Source organism: Mus musculus, chromosome 14 (assembly GCF_000001635.26).
Source record: "Mus musculus strain C57BL/6J chromosome 14, GRCm38.p6 C57BL/6J".
Lineage (NCBI taxonomy): Eukaryota > Metazoa > Chordata > Mammalia > Rodentia > Muridae > Mus > Mus musculus.
The window spans coordinates 118,821,072-118,840,847 of NC_000080.6; the positions used below are offsets into that span (position 1 = coordinate 118,821,072).

The 19,776-nt window shown below is 44.9% G+C and overlaps 1 protein-coding gene across 4 annotated transcripts in view; it reads left to right on the forward strand.

The window, feature by feature from the left end:
• Cldn10 (claudin 10) overlaps positions 1-19,776 on the forward strand; it is an 86,655-nt gene that overhangs the window by 33,201 nt on the left and 33,678 nt on the right. The gene's annotated exons all lie outside the window — the stretch shown is intronic.

Genomic DNA, 19,776 nt, shown 5'->3' on the forward strand with positions numbered 1-19,776 from the left:
TCTTACACCGATCAGCAACATGTGCCCAGAGATAGGACCACCCACAGTGAGTGCCCAACCTCCACCCCATGGGCAATCATTAATCAAGAAAATGCCCCTTCAGGCTTGCCCACAGACCAGTCTTATGGAGAGAATGTCTCAATTGAGGTTTCCTCTTCAAATGACCCCCAACTTGGGTCAAGTTGACAAAAATAAACAAACCGGTACAGGTCCCCAAGTGTCCTCGGGTGTTTGTGAACTGGGAACCAAACTCAGGTTTTTGATAAGAGCAATATGGGCTCTTAGACCTGGAGCCATCTCTCCAGCCCCCTTTCTGCTCTTAGAATGAGGTCCTCCAGCCATCTAGAGAGAGCCCTAAACTCTGTTCCTTAAGTATATCTCTCGGCAGTCTCAGTCCAAACACAGCTTCCTGATAGCTTTCAGTTTACCCGTCCACCTCCTCAGCCATCACACATCCTTGACTCTTCCCTTTGATGGTGTTTGTCTAGCCTATTGACACAGACTATGTCTGTCTTTCTTGGGAACTGTAGACATTTCTCTCTCCTCTTGGTCTCAGCTACCAAACCTTTATATCTTCAACTAACTCTGCTGGACACTTCCATCCCACGAGAAAGCAAGAGCTCAGTCACATGATTCAGGCTGGCTGCTGGTGAGGCGCCTACATTTATAGATGCTAACTGAATTCAGGTGAAGAATTAAAACCAAAAAACCAAACAAACCAAAAAAACAGAATACCAAACTCCATCTCCCTGCTGCCCCTCTTCAGGCTTCTGTTTCTGCATGCCTGGCTCTCCCCCTCAGCAGGAAAACAGCATAACATCAGCTCCCACCTTACAGAGTAGCATGCAGATATTGCATGCATGGGAACAGAGTAATACAATGTAAGGCAGGGCTAGCTCTGAGCAGTGAGCTGTAATTGTGAACTGTTGTTATTTAGTAACTGTTTAGTTAAACAACCCACTGTATCAATTGTTGGTGAATATCAGAAAATGGTAGCATTGATCATGAGTGACAGTAACCCGCAAGGTTTACTTTCGGTGAGTGGCATAGTGGATGCTACATTCATGCCACCGTGGAGCCTGATTTTAAGTCAGAGGCTTCTAGAGGGTAGTCCGACAGGGTGGGCAAAATTGACAGGTGTAGCAAATGTGTACCAGAGATTGGAAGCAGTGTGGATGGGCTGAAGAAGCAAGGGGCCACTTCTCTCAGGACCAAACAAACCACTGTGCCAGCCCCACAGGCCTGCAGAGAGAAGAGCTCTCATTGTGGAAGGGACAATCGCCGGCTGCACAGGAGACTAGCCGACTGGCCCACCTTCCCTGTTCTGTTTGCACATTGAGACTCCTGAAAGAGCCTCTTTGAGTGACCGTGGAGAGGACCCACCTGTGTCTGCCTCTCCAACTAATCCCAGGGCAGTGAACACTCAATGCAATGTCCCCTGCACGCTTAAGGGTTGGAAGGGTCCCTTTGTTTAGGCAGCAAGGGACCAGGGCCAGTCAGGAAATCCAAGGGCTTAAAATCTGTCCAGTACTTTCACAACCAAAGAACAAGTTGCCAAATGGTTTTCTCTCAAAAGAAGCCAGTCAGCTGAGTCCTAGGAGAGGGACTCTGAAGAAAACAAAATCAATCAGGAGAGAAGGAAATCTTTAATAATAATAATTAACAATAATGGCATTGCTCCTCAAGATTAAGAAAACTGAGTTGATGAAATATGAATGAATATATTTTTAAAGCCAGGCGAGAAAGAACTAGGATTCAAGATGATTTTAAACGCCATTCAGGGCCAACACTTTTCAGTCTATTAACTTCAAAAAACCCCAGCTCCTTTGTGCTGATCCTTAGAGCACTTGAAGAGAGATGAAGGTAGGTATTTACTGAGAAATTGAAAGGGTGAAGCCACAGCCAGAGGCAGTCCTGCCCTGGAGTGTACCCTCCAGCTCTTGTTCCCAGAATCTCCAGCGCATTGTTAGGAAATCCACCCAGGAGCAAGAGTGCCAAACTCCATCTTCTCATTACCTCAGACACTCAACATCCTCCTTACCTCAAATTCTCTTCAAACAGCTACTCAGTAGAAAATACATCAGGAGAATAAAAACTAGAGAGTGCAGGACAGGCGGAGGAGCCATAGTGTTAAAGGGCGGCATGAACTCTTTTATATATATATATATATATATATATATATATATATATATATATATACATATATATATATATATATATATATATATATATATAATCAGTTGTAATTAAATAGGAAAATACATGTAGAAATGACCATCTATGGTGGCTTCGTTGTGAATTTGACTGCATTTGGAGTCAGCCAGGAGCCAAGCTTCTGAGGGTGTTTCCAGAAAAAGAGAAAGAGACCCACCCTGAGGTAAGCAGCAGCATCTGCTCGTTATGGTCTCACAGTGAATGAAAAGGAGCTGAACACATGCGCTCTCTGTCTCTGCTTTGTGGATACAACATGACTCACACTTCCTGCCAGAGTGAACTTTACCCTTGATATATATATTTTTTTTTTTTTTTTGAGATAGTGTTTCTCTGTATGGCCGCCTGGCTGTCCTGGAACTCACTCTGTAGACCAGGCTGGCCTCAAACTCAGAAATCCGCCTGCCTCTGCCTCCCGAGTGCTGGGATTAAAGGCGTGCACCACCACCGCCTGGCTGAGCTTCACCCTTGAATTCCTTTCCTTGAGGTGTTTCTCGCCAGGTGTTTGGTTATTGCAACAAGCAAAGCAACTTGTGCATCACAGTAACCAAGCGGGAGCTCAGACTGGGAAGGATTTCAGACTGTTGTCCAACCAGGCTCCGCAAGCTTTTACCTCACAAAACAGAAACTGCTCCCAAGAAAACCTCCCCATATCCACTCCCATTTCTCTTTCTGCCATCATGAGTTTCCTAGCCTGGCAAAACCACACAGTATCTGTCTTGCTGCAAATGGCTTTTCACATAGCATAAGGTCCTCAAGGGTCACCACACTTGTATCAGATGTCAGGAGGTTTTTTTTTTTTTTTTTCTCTTTAATAGTTCATGGTAGGCAGATACCACATTTGGTTTATCCTTAATCTATGAGTGCTAGGTTGTACAATTTAAGAAGTCTCTGGTATGGGCAAGACAGATGGCTTAATGGTTAAGAGCACTGGCTACTCTTCCAGAGGTCCCAGGTTCAATTCCCAGTGTCCACATGACAGCTCACAACTGTCTGGAGGACCGTGGGCACCAGGCATATAATTGGTACACACACATACATGCAAGCAAAATATCCACTTGTAGTAATATAAACTAAAAAAATTTAAAAACTCTTTGGGAATCTATATGGTATGTTTATAAAAGTATGTCACCAGTCACAATCAACAATTTTGAGACCTCTTCTGTTTGGCTAGCACAGAAGATAGGATCTGCCTACACCACTGTTAACTATTATTATATTGGAATATTTTGCCACTTTCAAGATATCCCAAAGCTAGATTTTCATCTGTCTTGTCAGTGACTACTTTAGTTGTCATTTTAGAGGAGATAATCCCATTTAATTGAGTAGTAATTTAGTAATAATGGAAATGAAGCATGTGCGAAGTGTCTAGCACATCTGATCTAAATGCTCGTTAGCCTTGCTGACGACTTCCTACCTCTCTACCCCAGTCACGTGACTGTTGAAGCTGCCTGACCTGCGGCCTCCATCAGCATCCTTGCAGGGAGCAGCCACCTCGCCTTTACGCTGCATCTCTCTTCACCTCAGTGCTGTTAGGATGGCCGGACACAAACTATTTCGTCTTCATCATCCAAGTCTCTACATCTTTGGAGACACACATTAGAAAGACAAACACATACTGCATAACTTCCATACTGTATGTAATGCTGTGATCTCAAGCTATAGGAGACCCCAGCTATAGGGACAATCAAGTCCATAACAAGCAATTGCCCAGATATTAATGTGTGTGTGTGTGTGTGTGTGTGTGTGTGTGTGTGTATAAATTTCTCAATTAGTGATCAGTGGGGGAGGTCCTAGCCCATTGTGGGTGGTGCCATTCCTGGGCTGGTGGTCCTGGGTTCTATAAGAAAGCAGGCTGAGCAAGCAGGGAAAGCAAGCCAGTAAGCAGCACCCTCCATGGCCTCTGCATTAGCTCCTGCCTCCAGGATCCTGCCCTGTTAATTTCCTGTCAATGATGAACAATGTGGAGATATAAGCTGAATAAACCCTTTCCTCCCCAACTTGCTTTTTGGTCATGGTGTTTTGTCGCAGCAAAAGAAACCCTAAGACACAGGTATATGAAATTCGACCACCAGTTAAAGGGGAACCTTCATACCTTGGCAGAGAACTGGGCTAGGAGACTGGACCTGACACCCACCACAAAATTAGATTATAAAGAAGTCATCATTGATAGTCTAAGTAAAAGGTAAAAGTGTCTTCCATCTGGGCCAAAATTCTATCAGAGTCATTTTAGACCTGCTCCAAACAAAGAAATAAGAGATTGATCAAATAGCAGAAGTATGATCACTTTAGCTTGATGATAATGTAAAGAGAGAGCCTGATTCTTCTAGATTTGCTTTATATGTATGAATATATACCACATTCATGCTCGAGAATTTCCATTGTGTGGGTGCTAGAACTCAAACCTAGGTCCTCTGTAAGTACAGCAAGCACTCTCAACCCCTGAACCATCTCTTTAGCCCCAGTAACCAGACATTTTCTAACCTAATTTGGTCTCAGATAGCTCTAAGCAACTCTACTTTCTCCTAAAGCTACAAATGAGGTGATTTGAGGCCTCTCCACCAGCCTTCCTCACAGAGGGTCCTGGGCGGCCTTTCTGATGGTCATTGTTGTTTATTGGCTTTGCCCCTACTGCTTTCTGTCTTGTTATCCGCTCTTCTCCCCGTGTATAATCGACCTTCCTCACATGCAACGGTCAGCATGGTTCCATTATTGTCAAGTGCCCATCTTCCAGGTGAGCTGGAAAATGTTTTGTGACTAGTAAGTGCGTGACGGGGTGGGGGGGGGGGGTCGGGAGGTGAGGGTCGAGGGGAGAGAGACTTCTCACGTTTGTGTTGCCGGTGTCTCTAGGGTAAACACTTCTACTTCAGTGTTCCAATCTGCCACCATACTGATTGCATCGCTGACCTGACAGTGGAGAGACTCCTAAGCTCTTCTGCAAGCAGGTTGTGGCGCGTGACTAGTTCTGAAAGAGAGAGGCACCGCATTTGATGACGACAGGGTCCTTCCTACCCACTGACTTACAACCTAGGACAGTTTGCAATGGGGGACATTTGGGCATCTTTACCTGTGAGGTTCACATGGTCAGTCTTCCCCTTGCCGGTCAAGCCACACAGTCACCAGCGTCACACTTAGCATAGCTCCTCTCAGGTCGCCTGTGGGTGCCCTGAGCCCTCTGAGTGCACATCAGTGTTCGAGGGAGGATATGTCCCGTACTTCCCCCTTTGCAAATCTTCGTACTTGGCCTCTAGACCAGTGCAAATTACAGTGTTTAGTTAAGAGGATTATCTCACTTGACCACACACACACACACACACACACACACACACACGAGAACTCCCTTCTGGCCTGGAGCTTGCAACAATCTCTCCACTTCTGCCTTCCTAGTGCTGGCAGCATTGCAGGTCTCCATGACTAGCTTTCAAGGGATTCTCGAGCATTTGGTTGTTGTTAGCTTATTGGAAGCTTGCTCAGTTTTCCTATGTCTTTTCTGGGCCCTGCATACTTGGTGTGACATATATATATATATATATATATATATATATATATATATGTAAAAACGTACCCTTTGTCTACTATTAGAACCGTGTTTACTATCATGTGAAGTGTCTGTTGCACAGCAAAGGGATCTTTAAGGGCTGGTAACTCATAAAAGTACTGTCTCCCATCCAAGCGCCAACCAGGCCCAACTCTGCTTGGCTTCTGAGGTCAGATGGGAGCAGGTGCATTCAAGTGCTATGGCCATAGATGTAAATTGTGTTAAGAAAGATATGATGGTGACTTGTGAGAGACCTACCTCTATTTTTGACTGCCCCGCTACCTGAAGCAAATTAGTCAGGTTTAAGTCCCCCATGTTCAAATCAATGGTAGTAAGACAGCTATTGGTGTGTTAAAGACCCGGAGAATGAAAAGTGCCTAAACATTAAAAAATACTATGAGTAAATATATTTGTCAGGCATAGGGATTTTTCTAGAAAATAAGCATTTTGCATCGCTGGAGTCTTTTTTTTTCTTATCTCAAAGATTCTTGGAACGCCTACAGAACTTAAGATTTGACAACCAGTTTTACAAGAACCTTGTCCAATATTTTCTCACATTCAACAGTCGGCCAAATTCCGCATTAAGTAGAGGCAGACACTGTAAACACAGATTAGTATCATTTGCTGAGGCCCCTGTGGGATTTCCTTTAGGGGAAAAAGCAAAAACTGTGATAGAATAGCAGAGAACAAAGGGAAGAAAGAAAGCAACGCCACAAGCAACCCCATGCCTGCTCATCGCCAGGGTTTCTGATGTGACCCCAGCTGCTTCCACACAAGAGCTTCTTTGGTTTCTTTGTGGAAGACTGTTCTACCATGGGCAGAGGGGAGGGGCAAGGGGCGGGGCCTCCTCTTAGTACTTCAGAAGGAGACCAGCAGGTAGCCAGAGAAGTCTATGTCAAGACTGTTCTTCAGGCTGCTGAGGTAGCTCAGTTGGTAAAGTGCTTGCTGTCCAAGCAGGAAGGCCTGGGTTCACTCCCCTAAACTATGAAAAGATTGGGTTGGGCTGGGGTGAGCGTGGTTATTTGTAATCCCAGCCCTGGGATGTGGAGATAAGTGGATTTTGGCCAGCTTGAGTTGGTAAAATGAGAGACTGTTAGAAAGGTGCATGTGGGGTGGGGGGGGGGGGTTAGGTGGCACTTGAGAACTCAGGCTTTCACTTGTGCAACAGATGCGTCCCTGACCTAACCTTTGTGGTTCTCTAAATTAACACCCCACTGACTTAGTCAGGGTTACCACTGCCTGGATGAAACGCCATGATCAAAAGCACGGTGGGGAGGAATGGGTGTATTCAGCTATCACTTCCACATCGTAGAGCACCACTGAAGGAGGCCAGGGCTGGGATCCAGAGGCAGGAGCTATGCAGAAGCCATGGAGGGGTGGTGCTTCCTGCCTTGCTCCCCAAGGCTTGATCAACCTGCTTTCTGAAAATCCCATCTATAAGACCATCAGCCCACGGATGTGCTCTCCCCATCAGCTAAGAAAATGCCTTACAGCTGGATCTTACGGTGGGCTTGTCTCAACTGAGGTTCCCTCCTTTCAGATAGTTCTACCGTGTGTCAGGTTGACATAAAATTATCCAACACAGTTGACACCTTGTCAACTTGACACACGCCATCCCTGTTAAGCCAAAACCTTTCCTTTCTTGCTCATCCCCAAGATCACACATTAATAAAGACATCACGATATAAAACATTGTACAAACCTAAAAAGTCCCACAGCCTTGCAAATTAACACTTTAAAAGTTGTCTCTTTAAAAATACCCAGTCCATTTTAAAATTCTATTTTTCTGAAACCCAAATCTCTCTCTCTCTCCCTCTCTCTCCCTCTCTCTCTCTCTCTCTCTCTCTCTCTCTCTCTCTCTCTCTCTCTCTCTCTCTCTGGTTTAGTCTCTCAAATGTGGGCCACTGTAAAGTCAAAAATAAATCCAGTCCTTTGTTCCTTCAAGAGGGAAGAACCAGGGCACAGTCACAATCAAATGAAAGCAAAACCAAACTCCAACAGTATAAATAACTCGATGTCTAAGATTCACTCCAGATCTTCTGGGATCCTCCACGCAGCTTGGTCAGGTCTCCAGCTCTGCTGTCTGCAGAACACACAGCTTGTCCTCTTGGCCCCAGCTGATCCCCTAGATAACCAGAACCTCAGAGACAAGTGGCCCTGATAGAGTCTTTAGTCTCTGAAAGTTTACAAGCCTAGCCTCGTCTTCTGCACTGTCCTCGACGTTCTTGGAGTCTACGATCCTGCAGAACAACCCACTAAGCACTAGCACTCAATGGCTTTTCTTGCACAAAGTTCCAAAGTTCTTCCACAATCTTTCCCAAAACACAGTCATGTCTGTCACAGCAATCCCCTACTATGCTGGTACCGACTTGCACGATTTAGGGTTTCTATTGCTCCAATGATTAACCAAGACCAAAAGCAACTTGGGGAGGAAATTTGGTTTATTCTTCCATATCACTATTTATCATTGAAGGAAGTCAGGACAGGACCTCATACAGGGCAGGGACCTGTAGGCAGATGCTGATACAGAGGGCATGGAAGGGTGCTGCCCTCATGGCTTGCTCATGGCTTGGTCAGCCTGTTTTCTTACGGAACAGAACCACCAGCCCAGAGATGGCACCACTCACAATGGGCTAGATCCTCCCCAATCAATCACTAGTTAAGAAAATGACCTACAGCTGATCTTATAGAGGCATTTTCTCAATTGAAGTTTCCTTTCAATTGAGTTTCAATGACTCTCGCCTGTGACAAGATGATATGAAACTGTCTAGCACACTCACAAACATCCGATGTTTATAAACCTAAATGTGGAGCTGTGCTGCCATTTTGGAATGGCCGTTACAGCTTACAGCCAAGGTTCCTCCACACTGGAGGGAACCTTCAGCAAATAATTTGGGTTCATCCGTCCTCTCTGTCAGGCTCGGGGAAGAAGGAAAATTTCACATTTTTTCTAGCAAAAGTTAGGATGTGTGCTCACGAATAAAGGCACAAATAATTTCTTTTGCAGGATTCAAACTTCAAGCTCATTCTACCACACAGCATATGCCGCTCTCTCTACCATACGTATTTCTAGCACCCCCACCCCCACAGCCTTCTTACAAGGTTCCCTCCTTTCTTGTTTGACTCGTTGGCTTTTAAAAGCAGTAAAATATAGCAATTCCCCCGTCTTAGTTAGGGTTTTACTGCTGTGAACAGACCATGACCAAGGCAAGTCTTATAAGGACAACATTTAATTGGGGCTGGCTTACAGGTTCAGAGGTTCAGTCCATTATTATCAAGGTAGGAGCATGGCAGCATCCAGGCAGGCATGGTGCAGGAGGAGCTGAGAGTTCTACATCTTCGTCTGAAGGCTGCTAGCAGAATACTGGCTTCCAGGCAGCTAGGATGAGGTTCTTAAAGCCCATGCCCACAGTGACACACCTACTCCAACAGGGTCACACCTTCTAATAGTATCACTCCCTGGGCCAAGCATATACAAACCATGACAGCCCCACCCCCAGAAATAAGATTTTTTTCCCCCTCTTAAGGAAGCTAAGAAAATGAAAAAGCTGTCCATGGAATATGCTGTTAACACTAATAGGTAGATGTTTATTGGATAACCAATATGTTGACAAGAAATAATCTTCCCTCTTATGTGCATTAGAGACAAGGGCCTAAGTCCACAGATGACTCTGTGGGAGCCACAGAGACTGAGAAGTCCTGTGTGGAGAGTCACACTTGGGTTTAAGCACTGTCTTGTTACAGGTCTCAGGAGTAGATGTTCATACGTCACAAACCCTGCCACAGAGTGGCCTTAAAGTTGGTAGCTTATTTACACCATAGAAACAAGCTCTTGTTAGCAGTCAGGAATGCCCACCCTCCAGTCCTACTCCTAAGCCAATAGGTAAAGCCATTTGTCAGCACAACATTGATAATGGGGCATAAGGACTGAGCTATATTTCTTCAATAGTAATACTTGCTCCATCTAAAGAGATTATATTTATTCTTTTATGTTTTCTTTTTTGTGGTGCTCAGAATTGAACTCAGGACCTCGTGCAAGCCAGGTGAGAGCTTTGTCACCAAACTCTAACCCAGATCTAAGGAGGTACCTTTAAAGATCCCCAAATCTGAGAAGAGTCCAGTAAAAACAACTTCATTGAAAAGGATGTATTAGATGCAGAGGCATCAAGGCAAGCTGTCACAGGGGTGTTTGGATTGGTCAGAAAGGTGGGATGGCTACAGGGCCAGCATAAAAGGGAGAAGGGGGACCAATGGGAACAGACTAGGTAGCTTGGGATGCTGGAAGTGACCTCAGCATGTGTAGATACCTTTTAAAGAGGATAACAAAGAGACAAACTCACTGGGAAGGAGAAAGTGTTATATAATTAAATTGTTGCTAGGTGGACACCCACTTTGGCTACTGTGTCGGGAATGAATTTAAGGCCATTCTAGGGCCACCGTCTTATCTCAAGTGTGAGATGATTCCCCTTGGTCATGTATGAATATGGCTTTGGAGAAGGAAGAGGGGACAGACTGAGACGCTTGCTCTCTGAAGGACGATGTGGCAGGAGACAGGGTTACAGCCTGCAGTCATTACGAATAGTTTTCAACAAAGAAAAGTGTTATAAACAAACAGAGCAACTCTGGAGGCCTGAATGTGAGCCCTCCCTGAAGGGTGTGAGTCTCCACTGTAGGAGGGCTGTGAGTCCTAAGCAAGACTGGAACTCAACTCAATTCACTTCAGCACTAGTGAAACACCCCGCAAGTGGCAAGCGTGGGCTTGGTTCTGTTCAGGCCCTGGGTCAGGGCCACTCCAGGGGACAGAGAGCCACCTGCTGAAACCCCAGAATATGGCAGGCTTGAGGACAGAGGTCAGTTCTGTCTTCCTTAGAAACGGAAGCTATAGGATTGGGTGTTGCAAATTCTCCACACCGAGGGAACTTCCCTGAAAAAAAAAAAAGTATATGTTTCTTGGAATGATAACTAAAGTAATTCAGCAATTTAACTTTTAGTTTCTAATTACCACACTCAGACAATAGATCCACAAGTGTCATGTGACATGTTTAAGAAATATTGACCTCACCAGGGAACATTTGTGGAGGAAGACGTATAATTCTGTTTGTTTCAAGAGTGGTTTTGACAGGCTATCTGAGGGAAATTTTTGAACTGGCGCTTTTGTAAGTTTTTTTTTCCATTAAGAATAACATTAACAACAGGAACTTTTCCACCTGTCGTGTAAGGCTATCCTTAATCATTGCTGTATAGGGGACAATAGCAGATATTTCATAATGAAGATGTCTTATCATTTCAAAAAGTAACATGCATTAACATATCTGAATGATGGGGCTGGAGAGGCTGCTCAGCAGTCGAGGGTGCACACTGCTATCGTAGGGGACCTGAGTTTGGTTCCCCCCACCCATACCCAGTGTCTCACACCCTGTAACTCCAGATCAGGGTGAGCTGATGCTTCCGAGCGCCACAGGACCTGGCCTCATTTGCGCATGTCCACACTGAGACCTGTGCGTACATACTCACAACAACGTAAAAGAAGTCTTTAGAGACTATGTCTATGCTGTAGTTGATGGACATAGCCTAAGCTACTGACTAGTAAGATCCACAGTAACCTGAAGATCGTAATGCTTGCTGGGAACCTGGCAGAAGGCCTCCTGGTTAATTTATTCCATATTTTAATCAAACCATTCTCTGTGTGACTGTATCTCTTCAATGCCAAAATTTGCAAGTGGGTCACATTACAGAGGTGTCGAAGAATGCGGCCTTTCACCCGCAGGACGTGGCAAGCAAAGATGTCAATGCTGGCTGGAGGAAGCAAAACCTGGGCCAGTGAACTAATCAACCGCCGAAAACAAATTTCAAAGAAGATATTAGTAATAGGCAAAAATCAAACAGAGACAAGTGTGTTGGTTTCCTCTTCCCAAAAGACTGACAGTGATGTCGAAGGATGCTAACCGAGGACAGGGAGACCATCCCCATCCGTCAAGGGTGGAGCCTGTGGAAGCAGAACCAAGGGCCGATGCCACACAATGCTTCCTACAATGATCAAAGAGATGCACACCATTTCCTATAAAATTATAATTAAAAAGTAAGTCCATAAAATATTGAGGCAGGGCTAGGGTTGTAGGACGGTCAGGCTCTACTTGCCTAGCGAGCACAAAGCCCTGGCCAGCTCAGCCTGATGTAAACTAGCCATGGTGTCACAGGCCTGCAGTCCCAGCACTGAAGAGATGGAGCAAAGGGAGCAGGAGTTTCAGGTCATCCTTGGCTCAGTAGGAGTTGGAGGTAAGATGAGACACCCTCCCCCCATCTTGGAAAAATCAAAAGAAAAACTTACAGGAGTTCCCCAGAACTCTTCTTGCTTTTGCTGACTGACTTCCCTGGCCAGTAAGTTAGCAGGGCTTTCTTTCCCTTTATGAATAGTTTCCACCAGATCTCATGGAATATTTCTCAGAGGAAGTGGGACTTCCAACTAACTGAAATGACTAAAGAGAATTCCTTCAAAAGAATGTGCCATGTAACTTAGAAAACAGGGTTTGGAAGGAATTAAGACCCACTGGCCTTATTAACATGCAGTTTCGTATGCGCGGTCAAGGGCATCGGGGACTCCACTCCTTTGAGGCTCTTAGCATCCTCACGAGTCTGCCTCTAGGCTGGAATAACTTAGTCACCTGACTTTCCTGTAACCTTTATTATTTTTGGCTTCAGGAGGTGCATTCATGCACACATGGGTCCTTTCCTATTTCCCAAAAGCCCTTTGTAGGACACTAATTTCTGACCCAACTTCTCTGTGACGCCACACTAATTCTTTTTGAAGAAAGCACAGGGCATCTCTAGAGTTTATAGGCAAATAATCCATTCTAATTACAGCACAATTCTACAATAGTTTCAAGTGACTTTGAGTTTAATATTGCTCCTTGACTTGGTAGTTCTTAGCTCTCCTTCAGAACTAGCTTATGCATAGAAGTGATTTGGGCAGGGAAATGGCTCAGTATGTAAAGACATGTGCCGCCAGCACTGTGTCATAGAGTCCGACCTGAGGACCCCACAAGGTGGAAGGAGAAAAGCGATCCCTGCATATTGTTCTCTGAACTACATACTGTAGTGGTGTGTAGTTGGCTGTGGTGTGTGTGCACACACAAATATGCAAATAAATATATTTTTTAAAAGATCTGCTTGTTCGGTATTGCTTTTAATAATGATGGCAGGAGTGGGACTTAGTGGCTCATGCATTCAAGGGGTGGAGGCAGGAGGATCACAAGTTTGAGGCCAGGCTGGAAAACAAAAGGGGTACTTGTCTCAGAAAAATAGTTTAAAGAGAAAAAAAAAAAAGGTAGTGAAGAAAATCTTATTAATTATCCTCGCCTCAAACCTGGAATTAAACATCATTAACTTGAAAGGACTTAACAGTGAATAAATCCTGCTTAGTAGACCATGCAGCTATCTGCATAGAACAATGTTTAGTCCTCACCCACACCAACAGATTCATAATGCCAGGCACCTGTAGTTGTTTCTTCTCAGTTTGTAGGATGGGGGTGGGGGGAGGATGGGTGGGTGCTACCGGAAGTTGTCACGGAACAAGGCTTAAATGGTTCCAATCCCCTTTACAGAACCCACTTCCTGTGCTCTGAATGCCCTCTGACATTTCCAGAGCTGCTGTTTATTTGGGGACTTGTGAGATGTGAAAGGTCTTTGTTTAAGCCACAATATTTATGAATGGCATGAGACAAAGACTCGGGGCACGTTTTAGGCAGTCATGCGATCTCTACGGGAAGGAAACAGGGTGTTGAATTACCAGAGAGTCAAACAGCAAATCCACCTGAAAGGGAGGGCTCGGTGGGGCAGCCACCTAGGTGGCCTCAGCCACTTCTTCCCTCCCATCTATCAGCCTGAGTCCCTGGGCCAAGGAAGACTTTTGCTCTAGGACTTCATTCTAGCAAAGAGGACTCAGAAATTGCATAAAGGAGAATGAGCGTTTACAAAGAAGGTGACACCTGCTACTCACGCATTAAAAAAAAAACCCTTGGGTATATCAACTGTCTCTTGCATATGTTTTTAGTATTATTTTATCCACTGAAATATTTCCTTGACATACACTGAACTTTACAATGGCCTATTATAGTAGAAAGGGTCACAGGATTGTTCTTCTGTCTTCTCAAATGAAATATAAAGGAAGCTACTTACCTAAGTTCACACGCTAAGTTCTTGGAAAAGGTCTTTGCCTACTCAACTGTATCAGGCGTCAATAAGAGGAAACGGGCCATCTTTGAAAATATAGAGAATTTAAGTACACTAGCAGTGATGTAGCTATTTTGCATTTTAGTCCCCCACCCACCCTTTTCAAAATAGGATTACAGTGTGGTTAACTAGCAATATGGGAGCTGAATCCCTAAAATAGAAATCTTTCATATTTTAAAGATACAGACACTCCATGTTTCTGGGAGACAGCGAGACAGTTGCTCTCTCTCTGACTGGTGCCTGTGGTGTAGGATGTGGGCTCTTAGCATTTCGCTCCAGCTGCTTTTAGACTTGTTGCTTGTTGTCAGGACTCCTCACCATGACAGACTCATCTCTCAGAACCTGTAAGCCCAAGTAAACTCTTTGTCTATAAGTAGCCTTAGTCGTGGTATTTTATTATAGTATCAGAAAAGTAACACACACAAAGGAAAAGGACATAGTGGTGTGTGTGTGTGTGTGTGTGTGTGTGTGTGTGTGTGTGTGTGTGTGAAAGAGAGACAGAATGACAAAGAGACAGAAAGACAGAGAGACAGACAGACACACACAGAGAGAGAGAAAGAGAGAGAGAAAGAGAGAGAGAGCAATAACTGATTTCTTTGGATACACACTCTCCTGTGCATGATACAGAATTGCTTCTTAGTGAGGCTTGGCAACAAATCTTTAATTTGCTGCTTTCACTGAAGGATACATTAAGCTGGTGTTTTTCTTCTAGCAGCACAAAAAGGTAGGAAAAAAATCCCTAGGTCATATGAATTAAGAAACGGTCATGGCTGGCCATGGTGGCACACGCCTTTAATCCCAGCACTCAGGAGGCAGGGGCAAGAGGGTCTAAGTGAGTTTGAGGCCAGCCTGGTCTACATAGTAAGTTCTTGGACACCCAATATAACACAGAGAAACTGTGTCTCAACAAAACAAAACAAAACAAAACAAAACAAAACAAAACAAAACAAAACGAAGAAAGAAAGTATCACTAGTCAGTCACTGTGTATGCATGACTTGCCTGTAGGAGATAAGACATTTCAGCCGTATACTCACTGAAGAGACCACACTCTCATTGAATAGCCACAAAAACAAACAAACAAGCAAACAAACAGAGAAGCGAAGCACAACTCAGGCTATGAGCGAAGCGCCAGCAGCTAGCCCAGGTCTAACCTCTCCTCATCCTCTTACTGCCTCCACAGATCCCTCCCTAACTATTGACTCAGCGTAGCAGACTCTCTCCTGCACTATACTGAAGTGGCAGCCCCAGCGCCAGTCTGCTTCCTCATGGACATACACTCGAAACAAGAGTAGACAGGGTCCTTTGTTCCACGGCTGCGCAGCACAGTAGGGCTATTCTGTGAGAGCAGTAGAACCAGTTCATAATGACTTGTCACCCAGAGGGAGCACTGGGGCACCGTGCATCTCCGGCAGTCTTTAGTCAGTAGACTTTAGCTATTTTCCTAGCATTGGTTTCTGTTCACATCCCTTGCCTGTGTTTTCATGTCAGCGTTAAAGATAGCATTTGTAGAGCTGGTCGGGGATAGGATACGTACCTGTTATCGTTCCCACCTGGGAGATGGAGGCAGGAGGGTCAGGAATTCAAGATCATCCTAGGATACATAAAATAGCAAGCTTAAGGCCAGCCTGGGTTAATAGAATCCCATTTCCAAAAGATAAGTAAAAATAAATACAGTAAAAATTCAAGCATTTAAAGACTTTATGAACTTACAAAATAAACAGATATACAAGAAAATATTAATAGGGCCATGGGAACTGCTGGAAGTATTTTTTTAATATATAAAGGAGAAATAGAGGAGCCGGTGCAGCAAGGACACCTAAGATAAAGTGGGAAAGCCCACTGACAGATAGCACCATGCCGCTGTCATGTGTGTGGTATGCCAATGCGAAGAGAGCAACCAGGACCCAGATAGTAGTGGGCCGTGTGCAGAGCAGGCTAGAGGGCGGTTCTGCTAACAGTAGTGGGCCATGTGCAGAGCAGGCTGGAGGCGGGTCCTGTTACAGATAACTTCATCATTCTTGGAAAGGAACCACAGAGAACTTTCTTTGTGGTTCCGCAAGATATCCTAAATGCATCTGTGTATTCTCCTAAACCCCAAAGACACCGGTTCATTCCATCTGCTTTATCCATCCAGAAAGATCACCGAGTGGCAGTCTCTTCCTACTGTGGCAGAAATCACAGTCTGGAGATGCAGAGACATTTGGGAGATTTCATTGTGGTGCTTTTAAACCATTGTTTTCTAGAACATGCTGGTCCCAGTGAACACTATAATTTAGCGTTGGGTACAATCCCTAAAGCCTTTTAATGGAAACCGCAGAGCTGTGATTGGACCCCTTCACGTTGTTCCTTTTGCTTACAGTCATGGCTTTGCCTGGCAGCCCCGTGAACCCCGGCTCCTCACTGCCATATCTGTCACTTCTCCTCCTTTCCCACGGCCTCTGAAACCAAACCATGTTTATTTTAAGCCCTTAATTCATTCCTTTAAAGACCACTTTTAAACATCTTAGAGGTTTTTACCCAAAAGAGGGTGCAAATTTCTCATGAAAAAATAATATCAGTAACTTATGAAATTTTGTTGCTCATGCCAGTGTTTAAATCCTGTAGTTGCTGTAACTTAGAGCAGCGTGTGACACGTGTGTGAAATCATTCCTGTCTGTGAGGCCGAGTTAAAAGCCCTTTGCTTCTTTAGAGCAGACTCAGAAAGGAACTGAGGTAGAGAAATAGGCTTAAGATAGGGGGTTTCTGTTTGGGGTAACCAAATCAAACTAAGATAGGATACTTTAAATGAAACACCAAGTTTGTGTGTACAGTCGCCTAACTCTAGATTGCTTCTACTCTAACACAGCTCATAGGATGTTCCATGACCTGATCAAGTTCAGACTTTGTATAAGGTAGTTAAAGTTTAATCAGGGTTTTCAAAGGAGGGTTTACTGATCTCTGTGTTTCTGTGTCTCTGTCTCTGTCTCTCTGTCTCTCACACACACATGCAGACACGCACACCCATCACTAAGATTGCTCACATCTCAGGCTCTGTCTCTCTGTCTCTGTCTCTCTCTGCCCCTCTGTCTCTCTGTCTCTGTCAGTCTCTGTCTCTCTCTGTCTGTCTCTGTCTCTGTCTCTCTCTCTCTTACACACACACACACACACACACACACACACACACGTAGAGCTCTGCCCTCACATAGGGAGCAGTGGCTGATAAAAGGGAGGGGTACATAGATTTCCGTCTCTAGTCTCTGCGGTGCCTGTGTCTTTTCATGACTTGTGTGCATTTAGTGAAGGGGATGGCATGACAATAATGCAAATCGTGGAGATGGGAGGACAGACAAAGGGGAGCCATGCTACACTACAGCAATGTGCTTAAACTATCCCTTACTCAGCAGAAATTTATCTCACCAAATCCTATACATAAAAGGTCTGAATTAAGGTAAAACTTAGGAATTAGGGTTTTAAAAAATTCACTCCCCAGAATGGCAGCTCCAAACAGAAAGGTCCCGTGTTTTTTGTTGTTTTGTTGCTGATTTTGGAGTGTTTTATTTTGCTTGCCCGATTCTTCTTTCTGTGGCTGGGTTAAATTCTGAACTCAGGCTTCTGCACCTGGCACTTTCTCCCCACAAAAAAAGCACAGGACGTGAGCCTCTGCTGCACAGACAGGCCTATAGTGACAGCAAGGTATGCATACCACTCGGGCAGAAATTAACAGGACAGCAACCTTGTAACACAGTAGTCACCAAGTGGAGGTGTGACTCCTTGGAGACATTTCACATTTAAGCCACATCCTCTGAAATATAAGAAAAAGGATAAACAGAGCTGACATGCTGGAGAGTGACCCTGATAAATGGGACACAGTGCTGGGTGTGGTGGCACACAGCTGCAGTCCCCACGCTCAGGAGCCTGAGCTTCGTACAGAGCGTCATCCCAGCCACGACTACACAGTCAGACCCTGCCTCTAAAAAATAAGAATTAAATTAAAAAGTACAAAGGTAGGGGCCCAAGAATGGAGCTCCTGGTTGGTGCTTGGCTAGCACAAAATAAAACCAGGCGTGGTGTCTCAACTCAGAAGGAGGAAACAGGAGAATCCGAAGTTCAACTTTATCCTTAGTTATAGAGTGCGTTCGCTGTATAGAGAAGTAGAAGCAGGGGTGAGGATGGGGCTTCATTCTTAAAGGTGGTTGCTTTTCTTACCTGGGAAGATACAATCGCGCCACACCTATGGTCTCAACACCACTATTTCATGTATGTCTGGATTATTTACTTTATGAAACACATGCTTTAGATGCCAGTGACAGTGGGGCAAAGTTTGTCTGGCTGCAGGGGTGGGAGGTAGGTATCAGGGTTTGTCTACTGACATCAACACCACCAGTTTCTTACTCCTATGTGACTCTTGCTCACTTAGAACTGAGGGAGTTAGGCAGTAGTTTTTGAAGGTTTCAAGGCTTGGGAGTTCAGTCTTTCTTACAAGTTATGCTTAATAAAACGTCTTCACAACAATGGGCTTAGGAAGCACCCTGCTGTTGACAAGTGTGTGACCTGGAACACCAGGCACATTGGCCACGTGGCCCAGTGGCCCAGGGCCACAACTGAGAAGTCAGCAGCTGTGCATGCTAAATTGAGCTCTGTCATTAACCTGCTGAGGGACCTTCTAAAAAGTGCTTGATTCCAGCCATGAAAATAAACATAGGTGCCACGGCTAGAGCTAAAGAAAACCGGGCCGTGTGCACAAAGCAAACCAAACTCCCTGCACTCTGTGTCTCCTTTCCTTCTTGTTAGAGAGACAGGGGCTTTGGAGTGACACATCGTAGGCTCCTGTCCTAGTCTTCAAAAGGCCAATATGAGTGAATGGACATCAGTGGGGGGAACAGCCAGTGTGTGTAGGGGCGCAAACTCTATAGCACTGTGAGGTTTCTTCAGGACTCCAACTCTCCTGTCTGCTCATGTGTGGTCATACTATGTCATGTGTGTTCATACACCATCTTATGTACACACACCATTATGTGTGCTTATACTCCTTCATGTGTACTCACACTCTGTCATGTATGCTCACATGCCATCATGTGTGCTCACACACCATCATGTGTGCATACGCCATTATGTGTACTCACCTTCTGTCCTGTGTACTCACACTTGGTCATGTGTGCACACACCACTGTGTGTGCTCACCCTCTGTAATGTGTACTCACACACCATCATGTCTGCTTACATGCTATCATGTGTGCTCACACTCTGTCCTGTCAGTCATGTGTGCTCACACTCCATCATGTGTGCTCACACTCTGTCCTGTCATGTGTGCTCACTCTCTGTCATGTGTGGTCACACTCTGTCATGTGTACTCACACTCTGTCCTGTCATGTGTGGTCACACTCCATCATGTGTTCTCACTCTCTGTCATGTGTTCTCACACTCTGTCCTGTGTACTCATACTCTGTCATGTGTACTCACACTCTGTCCTGTCATGTGTGCTCACACTCTGTCATGTGTGCTCACACTCTGTTATATGTGCTCACACTCTGTCATCTTTTCACCATCTTGGCTCTGCATCAGACTGAGCCTTCTTCCCTCCTCTTCATCTTTCCCTTTTCTCCCCCATTCCATCTTGGTTTTCCTTTTTGTCACTGAAGAGCAGAAGGAAGCCATGCCCTCTCACTGTCTTTATTTCCCCCTCCACAGTTAGGCATGCCAGAGCTCTAAACTCCTAATAACGAGGCAGGGAAAGAGAGAAGATAGATTTCAGGTCCATTAAATCCCAGTCCTGGGAAGGATTGTCTAGATTAAGCTTTGTTTCTGACAATGTTTTTGA